Here is an 8,422-nt window from a genome sequence, read left to right as displayed (position 1 = left end):
ATTACAAATTGGTTAAGTGATGAGGAAAATGAGATTCGTGCGATAGAGAGAGCTATGGGCTGTGATTCTGATGATGACTGGATTGACTGCAACAATGTACCATCATCAAATAAAGTAATTGGCAAATCCAGTGAAAATGTTGATGAACCATCGATTAATCTGAACAAAGCTGAATGTAATCATTACGTTCTACTGTTTGAAGTTGCTGATTTCTTGTGAGTACTTGTCCTTTTATGTTAGTTTAAGTTTGTAATGTTTTCAGTAATTCACTTTTGTTTCAACCTAATTTCTATTGTAGGCCTGTTGGTTTAGATGAGAACATGGCTGTCCAAAAAGCTATTAATGAAAGCATCCAACAACTTGGAAGTAATGAGGATTGACCAATTTCAACAAGGTCTTTAAAAAAATTCATCCACCAACTGGAACGATTCTTGCGCAAGTAGGACCACCAGCATTCAATGCGCTGATTAGAGGGTGAAGTGCCATACCTGTGTGATTTCTCACCAGCAAATTCATCTTCCCCATCACATCGAAAATAAGATTGAATGGCAGCCAAAATTGTATTTTCAGTTCCATTGTCGGTTCTAAGTACAGTGGGACAACCTCCAAACTCCTTCACAGCATTTAAAAAAAAGTGTCCAATTACTGCAGGATCATTGTTAGTTCTGCAGACCTTAAACCACAGGACCTTGCGGCTGTAGCCATCAATGCACCCATGAACTGGAAAACCATAAGGTTTTAACTTATCATATCCATCCACGTGCCATGTATAGTTTGGGCCTGGGGTGTGATAAATTCGACGACGAAGAGTTTTGGAATTTCTTTGTTGTACACCTTGAGGATCAAGTTCCTTTAGGATAACTCTAACGACATCTCGTGGAACCTGCATACCTTCAATTCGCAGTGTATGCCAAACCGCACGATAACCGCCAGAACAGCCAGGACCGTCAAGCTCTTGCTAAATACGAGTTTTAACATTATCTTAGTTATAGTCAATGTTCTTTCGTTTAAGCCCAAGATAGTGAAGTTTTGTATTTAAGGTTCTCAAAGAAATTCTGATGCCATGGTATTGAGACAAAAAACAAAGTATCTTTTGGTAATCAAAGCCTTGTTTAAAGTAACGCTCTATAATCTCTTTGCAAGATGGATTTTCTTTTCAGCGCGACTCTGACTATTCATTTTCCAAAATAAAATGCGCTCGAAATCGCTGCAATATACGCTGTAACTGTAATTAATCTAAGTAGTTTCTTCGTTTTGCAATCGTGATATGGATAAATGGCAGTAACAGGACTATTCGTAAAGTGTTCCCTTATGATCGTTGAAGTTCACAGATGCGACATTTTGTTGTGTATTGAGAACAATATATTTGTGCATAAAGTATTTATGTTAATGTTTATATAAAAGGAGTTGGTACATTGTGAAATATTTAGTTGTGTATTTTCCTATTTTCTCGTGCATTTAAACTTCTTTATGCGAGAATATATTTTGAATTTTGTAGTGAAAAATTTATTTATGCATTTCAACTTTAGTTAGTGCGCTCATATATTTATTCGTGTATTGCAGATACGGGCCACCGTAATTTAAAATATTTGTTTGCGTCAAAAGTTCACAAATTGACAAAACTTTGCATGATGAACTGTCAAGTCCAAACGTTATCAATTTTGAAGTATCTCTGATTACTGAGATGTGACAAAATTATTCAAAATTAGAGATTTGGAGATTAACTACTCTGAAATTCCTTTTTTAAATAAAGACTGCCCCTAAAACTTGAGCCCCCCAACTTTTAATTGCTTCTCACGCCCCTGATCAAGTTATTTGTTTATACAGATCAAAAGTTTACAAATGACAAAACTTCATTAACCACGTTTCAAAGTTGGAACGCTGACAATTTCAAAGAAGCTCTTAACTTCATAAATTATAAATCTTTAATTTTGAGCTATCTTACTTGTAAAAGGCTGGCTACCCCGTCTTCCTTTATGATTATTTCAGTTAGTTTCCATGTAAGCCAGGATGTTCAATAATTGAAATAAATAATAGTAAACTGTGAAAGGTTTATTTGCATAAAGCTTTTAAGTCAAAACTTCTTTGTGTTTGTTTATGTCATAGCTAAAATAGAAAATTTGCATTTCATATTTTATTGGATATAAACAGAATTCAATATTTTACAATAAAAATATCAGGTGATTAAAATCAAGCATTTATTGAACATTCCGATTTCTTTATTATCAAGCAAAAGCAAACACATCATGTAGTTGGTTTTCGTCGCTTTTATCCTTTTTGAATTTGTGAAGGTATGTTGATTTTAAAGTTTACTCGCCTTTATGTAATGGTGTTTCTAACCTTCTGATTTAATGTTTTGTGTCCATGTATCATTTTTTTTTTGTTTTGATGTCAAGAATATTATAGATACATATAACTTATAAATTAGTGCCACGTATGTTTTATATGGATAAGTTTTCTTCATTTTGTTGGGAGTTTCAAACACTGATAAATTTTGGATACATTACACGTGGAAAATACGACTTTTCTCACATCAATACCAGTTTACTCCAATCGTTTATATCAAATTATATTAATACAGGAAAGTTTATTAAATTAAGGTGTTGAGTCAAAATAATGACACGTCAAAGAATGTTACATGTGCATGTCGTTATGTGCAATAACTTTACTTTTTCTAACATGGCTTTTATCAAGACTTGTACAACATTTTATACAATATAGGACTAGAATATTTACATCGAAAGAGAGTATGAAGTTTATTACCTAGATATCTTATATTTCGCAAATTTTGCGTTAGATATCTTTGGAAAAATTAGTTGCTACAAATTTGCATGATCATTATCTTTGTGTCCTTTCTGTGTCTTTGTTGAAAGGCATTTTTGATATGAATAGCATTTGTTGATATTGATGGGTTTTTTAAACAGAGAAGCTCTGTTTATCGATTTTCTTATCTTCATAAATTATAAATCTTTAATTTTTGAGCTATCTTACTTGTAAAAGGCAGGCTGCCCCGTCTTCCTTTATGTTTACTTCAGTTAGTTTGCATGTAAGGCAGCATGTTCAATAATTGAAATAGATAATAGTAAACTGTGGAAGGTTTATTGGCATAAAGCTTCCAAGTCAAAACTTCTTTGTGTTTACTTCAGTCTTAGCTGAAATAAAAAATTTGCATTTCATATTTAATTGGGTATAAACAGAAATCAATATTTTACAATAAAAACAGCAGGTGATTAAAATTTAAGATTTAGTGAGCATTCCAATTTCTTTATTATCAAGCAGAAACAAAGACATCATGTAGATGGTTGCGTCGCTTTTAATATTTTTAAATTTGTGAAGGTATGTTGATTTTAAAGTTTATCTGTAATTGATTGTTTTTATGTAATGTGTCACAAATGACTTATATAAATAATTTCAGTACTACGCATGTGTTATACGGACAACATTTGTCAATTTTGATGAAATTTGTAAACAAACGGTAATTTATTTTGGACCATTTACCATTGTAAAGTACTGACCTTTCTCTGATTAATATAAACTACACACTTTAAAAGTTTATATTAAATGTTATATGTATGTAGAATCTACAAATTTGACAAGATGAGTCAAAATAATGACACGTCAAAGAATGTTAGATTTGCATCTCATTATGTGTAATAATTTTACTTTTTCTAACATGGCTATTATTAAAACGTGTAAAACATTTCACTTTTTTCATTAATTTGTTACGTCTTATACAATTTACAAATCTTTTGTTAAACATATTCTGAATCGTCAACCAAAAACAGTCAACAAGATCTTAAAGATCTTTGGTCAATTTAGATGGTATGTCAACGTAAAACCATTAATATTATAGTGAATATAGGACCTGAATATTTACATGGAAAGAGAGTTGGAAGTTTTTCATTTAGATCTTTATATTTCGCAAATTTTGCGTTAGATAACTTTGCCAAAATTAGTTGCTACAGATTTGCATGATCACTATTTTGTGTCCTTTCTGTGTCTTTGATGAAAGGCATTTTTGATATGACTAACAATTGTTGCCTTTCATGGGTTTTTTAAACAATTACAAATAAATTTTAGATAATTTAACTTTGGAAAACACTGAACTTTTCAGCATCATCGCTAGCAATACATTCCAACACTTCATTTCAAATATTATTCTAAAAATTCAATAAAATGTGTCAAAATAATGACACATCACAGGATTTCAGTTATGCATATCATTATGCGGAATGATTTTAATTTTTCTGACATGACTATCTTCAAGAAGCACAACATTTTTTTCATTTCTTATTGGATTCTCTTGCTAAATATCCTATGCATGATCAACAGAAAACAATTATCTTTGATGTATTTTATTTGATGTCAACATTAAATTCAGTAATATTGACACAAAATTAGGAAATTGAACGAGACTTACCTGCAGTTGAAGAGCGATTGGGATGCTATTAGCATCTACAGAGCAGAGATTACACGAGATTCTACCCATGCGCACATTGGTCATATTTCAAAGATAATGGCCACATAAACCACCTAAATGTGCATATGAACGATATGCAGGGAGGCAGTAACATGATGGATGGGCGTGTAATCTCTGCTCTGTAGATCCTAATAGAATCCCAATGGGACTTCAACTTCAGGTAAGTTTCGTTCAATTTCCTAATTGTATTAGTATCTACTGCAGAGATCCCACGAGATTTAAAAGTCATGTCGACACAATTTATGCCTACCAGCAAATACGACATTAAGTTATAAACATATTTTAATTGGAGATGTATCAAACATACCCAGAAATAGTAACAAATATGAATTTAAAGTATTTCCTTTTCTTGCAATATACATGCAAGTATGTGTCTTTATATACTCTAAAACAATGGAGGTGTCCCAGTTCACTTGATATCTTGGTAGTGCTGGTCTAAGTTGGAACAATCCCTTCATAAATCTCTGAAACATATAATGTGTACCAATCGTAAAATTCCCTTCGGTAATAAAGAATGAAGATAACATACTTCGAGCAGTGTCTATGCATTTGTAACTCATCCCTTGATCAAATAGATGCTGTAGAAAGTCTAAAACTACCTGTAAAGTTGGATGAAGGGAGTCTGCATTCCGTTTATTAACATAGAGTTGCCATTTGTTAAGGTACACCTGATATTGTTTTTGTGTTCTTGGCCGCCAAGAATTAAGTATTGTTGCTTGAGCTTGTGATGAAATGTCCTTACTTGAGAGTGATCTCCGGATAAGAGACAAGCTATTAGTCTTAGTCTCCCTTTGAGTGGATGTTCTTTTGTTTGATTGGATAGTAAGCTCATGTTGCTTTTGTCTTTGGGTAGGAGAATGGGTCGGTGAATCATTAATCTTGCCAGCATCGGATACCAGAATTTAGTTGGCCAATTCGGCACGATGAGAATTGTCCGTGCCTGGGCGATTTCTATTTTTTGTAAAACTTGTGATATAACACTAAAAGGTGCAAAAGCATAAAGAAACAATTTACTCCAATCAATGCAAAATGCGTCAATAGCCCACGCCTGTGGATATGGGTGCCACGAAACATAGGGTTTAAGTTGAAAGTTTAGTCTAGAAGTAAACATGTCAGCTTTTGGGGTCCCAAAATTTGCTGTTATTTCAAGAAATAATTCAACATCAAGCTTCCCCTCTTTGGAATCATCAAATGTTTAGGAAGCTTTGTCAGCCATCACATTAAGGTTCCCAGGAATATAGCTGACAGTTAGCCATATGTCCCTGATTCTGCACCACGCCCATATTTCCCTGGCAATTTTATCGCAATGGTGAGAGTGGCAGCCCCCTCCCCCCAATGTGGTAATATTAATTAATCCACCAAGATACGTCCTCCAGCGCCGAAGGAGAGAGTTTCAATGTCGCATCAAAGTTACCTCTGTTAAACTTAAGGGCTGTTGTTTTGTCCCTATTAAGATTACGATAAAACAGTGGGCCATATTCAACGCCAGGAAAACAAACTACCATTATACCAATTAACTTAGCCACTTCCCGTATGGTATAAGGGTCAGATTTTAGCACCCCCCTGGCAACCTCGCATAATTTGTTGTGTTTTTCTATGGATATAGAGATAGTCATATCTATTGAATTTAACACAAACCCTAAATGTTGTAAAATCTTTGTGGGTTCTGTAACAGATTTATCTTCATGGGGTAGAAATCCTAACTTCTGAAACAATTGTAGAGTGTCATGTACGTTTTGCTCGCATTCTAAATAGGAGTAGCTCATTGAAAAAGAGTCATCAATGTAACCATCAATGTGCCCAAGCTCCTTCAGTTTAGAATATACAGGCTTGAGTATCTTTGTAAATAAACGCGGAGCGGAAGATAATCCTTGACCAAGGCATGTGAATTGGTACAGATTATCTTTCCACATACATTTTAAGTATTTGTGATGCTCTATGTGTATTGGTATTGAGTAATAGGCATCTCTAAGGTTAACGGATGCCATGTAGCACCCAGGTCGCATGAGTTGAGTACAAGTATGGATAGATTCCATTTTAAGGTGGTGATATGTTTCAAATGTGTTGAGCTCTTTTAGGTTTAATATCATTCTAAAAGATCCATCTTTCTTTGCTCCAAGAAAGATATTGGAGATAAACTCATGCATGTTTGTGACAATGATATCTTTCTCTAGAAATTTTGTAACTTGATGATCGACATTTTGGACTTCTGAAGGAGACATTTTTATAGAGTTGGGTTGTTTCAGCTGGATTGGATCTATAAGAAAATCAATGTTGTATCCGCTTACAGCTGATAAAATGGAAGGATCGTGAGTTAGCTCCCTGCACTTCCCAATAGATTGTTGTATCCGGCCTGCAACTATACTACAATCATTGTCTCCCCCAGACATGACAGAAGAACTACACTCACGTTTACTAAAACTTACACGATCGAGAGTAGGAGTCACTTCTTTCTTAGTGTTTTTCCCCTGTTTCGACTTTCCTCTTGGGTTGGTTTGATAATAGTTGCGTCGTTGGTGTCGGCTTTGCAAATGACCGCCCCGACGTTGGATCAAAAAAGGTACATTGGAATTATATGAGCTGGTCGACCGTTGATCACAGCGTTTCCGTTTTTGGCTTGTCAGTTGCTGTGCAGCCTTTTTGCTTTCTTATACTGTTTTCAGGCGTTCCTTTAAATCATCACCAAACAGTTCTGCAGCAACAGGTTCCTTGTTGCTGCTGATTGCTTTGTAATTTTCGTCAAGGTCAACTTTGACCAAGTCCCTGCAGAACATGTTCAGATCATGATTAGCTGAAGCAAGAAGCTCAATTGATTTGGACAGCCCATCCCAGATAACCTTTGGTGTCGGTGCATGTGTTGTAGTGTTTGTTCCAAGAGAGGTACTAATCGTTCCTGCAATTCGGGAAATCGGAATGAGGCCCTTTATTAAGGCTTCTTGCATGTAATTTTTGTTGACGTGCATCCATGCTACGTGTGGATTTCCTAGCAATGTCCCAAATTTCTGGGTTCACCTTTGCAAATCTTAACAGGTCACAGTTTTCGGGTCGTTTTACCCCTTCCTTCCATTTTCATAATGTCCAATGGACAAAATGCTGGTCAGGGTTTTAGAAATGTTTGGTGGCAATGGTTGGTCTATCGGCTCATTCTCAGTCATTTCGTGAATCAGCTCATCTACCGAAGCATCGCTTTGGTTTGCTAGAGCTGGAGCTGTATCTGCAACTACAGCAGCAGCCCCGTTGGTTGATGTTCGTCATCAGTTTCACCTTCAGACATAACAACATCATCGTTCATTTGGCGTGCAGCATCATAAGCCTGCTTAAGCTTTTTTACGACAAGACCAAAAGTATTCATCAAGCCAGTAAATTGATCGACTTTCCTGTTAAGGCCATACAAAGTAGTTCTCCCATCATTTCCTTCTTCTAGGAGATATGCTTGCTCAATTGCTTCGCTGACCTGTGCCATTTGTTGTTGAATCGATTATCTAACCACAGAAAAAGAGTTTGCCGCGCAAACTCAGTGGTTATGTAGATGTTTTGTCCTGTATAGTTTTTTACAAATTTTTTGTCGTTCTACACAGCCGGAGGGCAAACTATTTTATGGATTATTCGTATATGACCAAACACGCCATCTGTAATGGCGGTGAGCAAGGTAGAAAATGACTAAGGTGGGCATGCGTAGTATCTCGTGGGATCTCTGCGGTAGATGCTAATAGAATCGATTCTTAAGGCAAATTGGTCGTTATCATTCCCAGTTGCATGTGTTTCTTGTTCTGTTTGGTTGGTGTTGGCATTAACACTCATGCATCATGGAAAGTCAGAAAAAATGTGAACTTGGGGGAAAATTCTGCTAGGCTGTCATTTAACACTACGTCACCAATGATAAACAAGATATCTTTGTCCACCAAAGTAAGCCTTCCTTTTGATTTCGCAAGAACTATGTGT

Source organism: Xenia sp. Carnegie-2017, unplaced genomic scaffold (genome assembly GCF_021976095.1).
Source record: "Xenia sp. Carnegie-2017 unplaced genomic scaffold, XeniaSp_v1 HiC_scaffold_6, whole genome shotgun sequence".
Taxonomy (NCBI): domain Eukaryota; kingdom Metazoa; phylum Cnidaria; class Anthozoa; order Malacalcyonacea; family Xeniidae; genus Xenia; species Xenia sp. Carnegie-2017.
Note: the sequence above shows the minus strand (reverse complement) of the source record.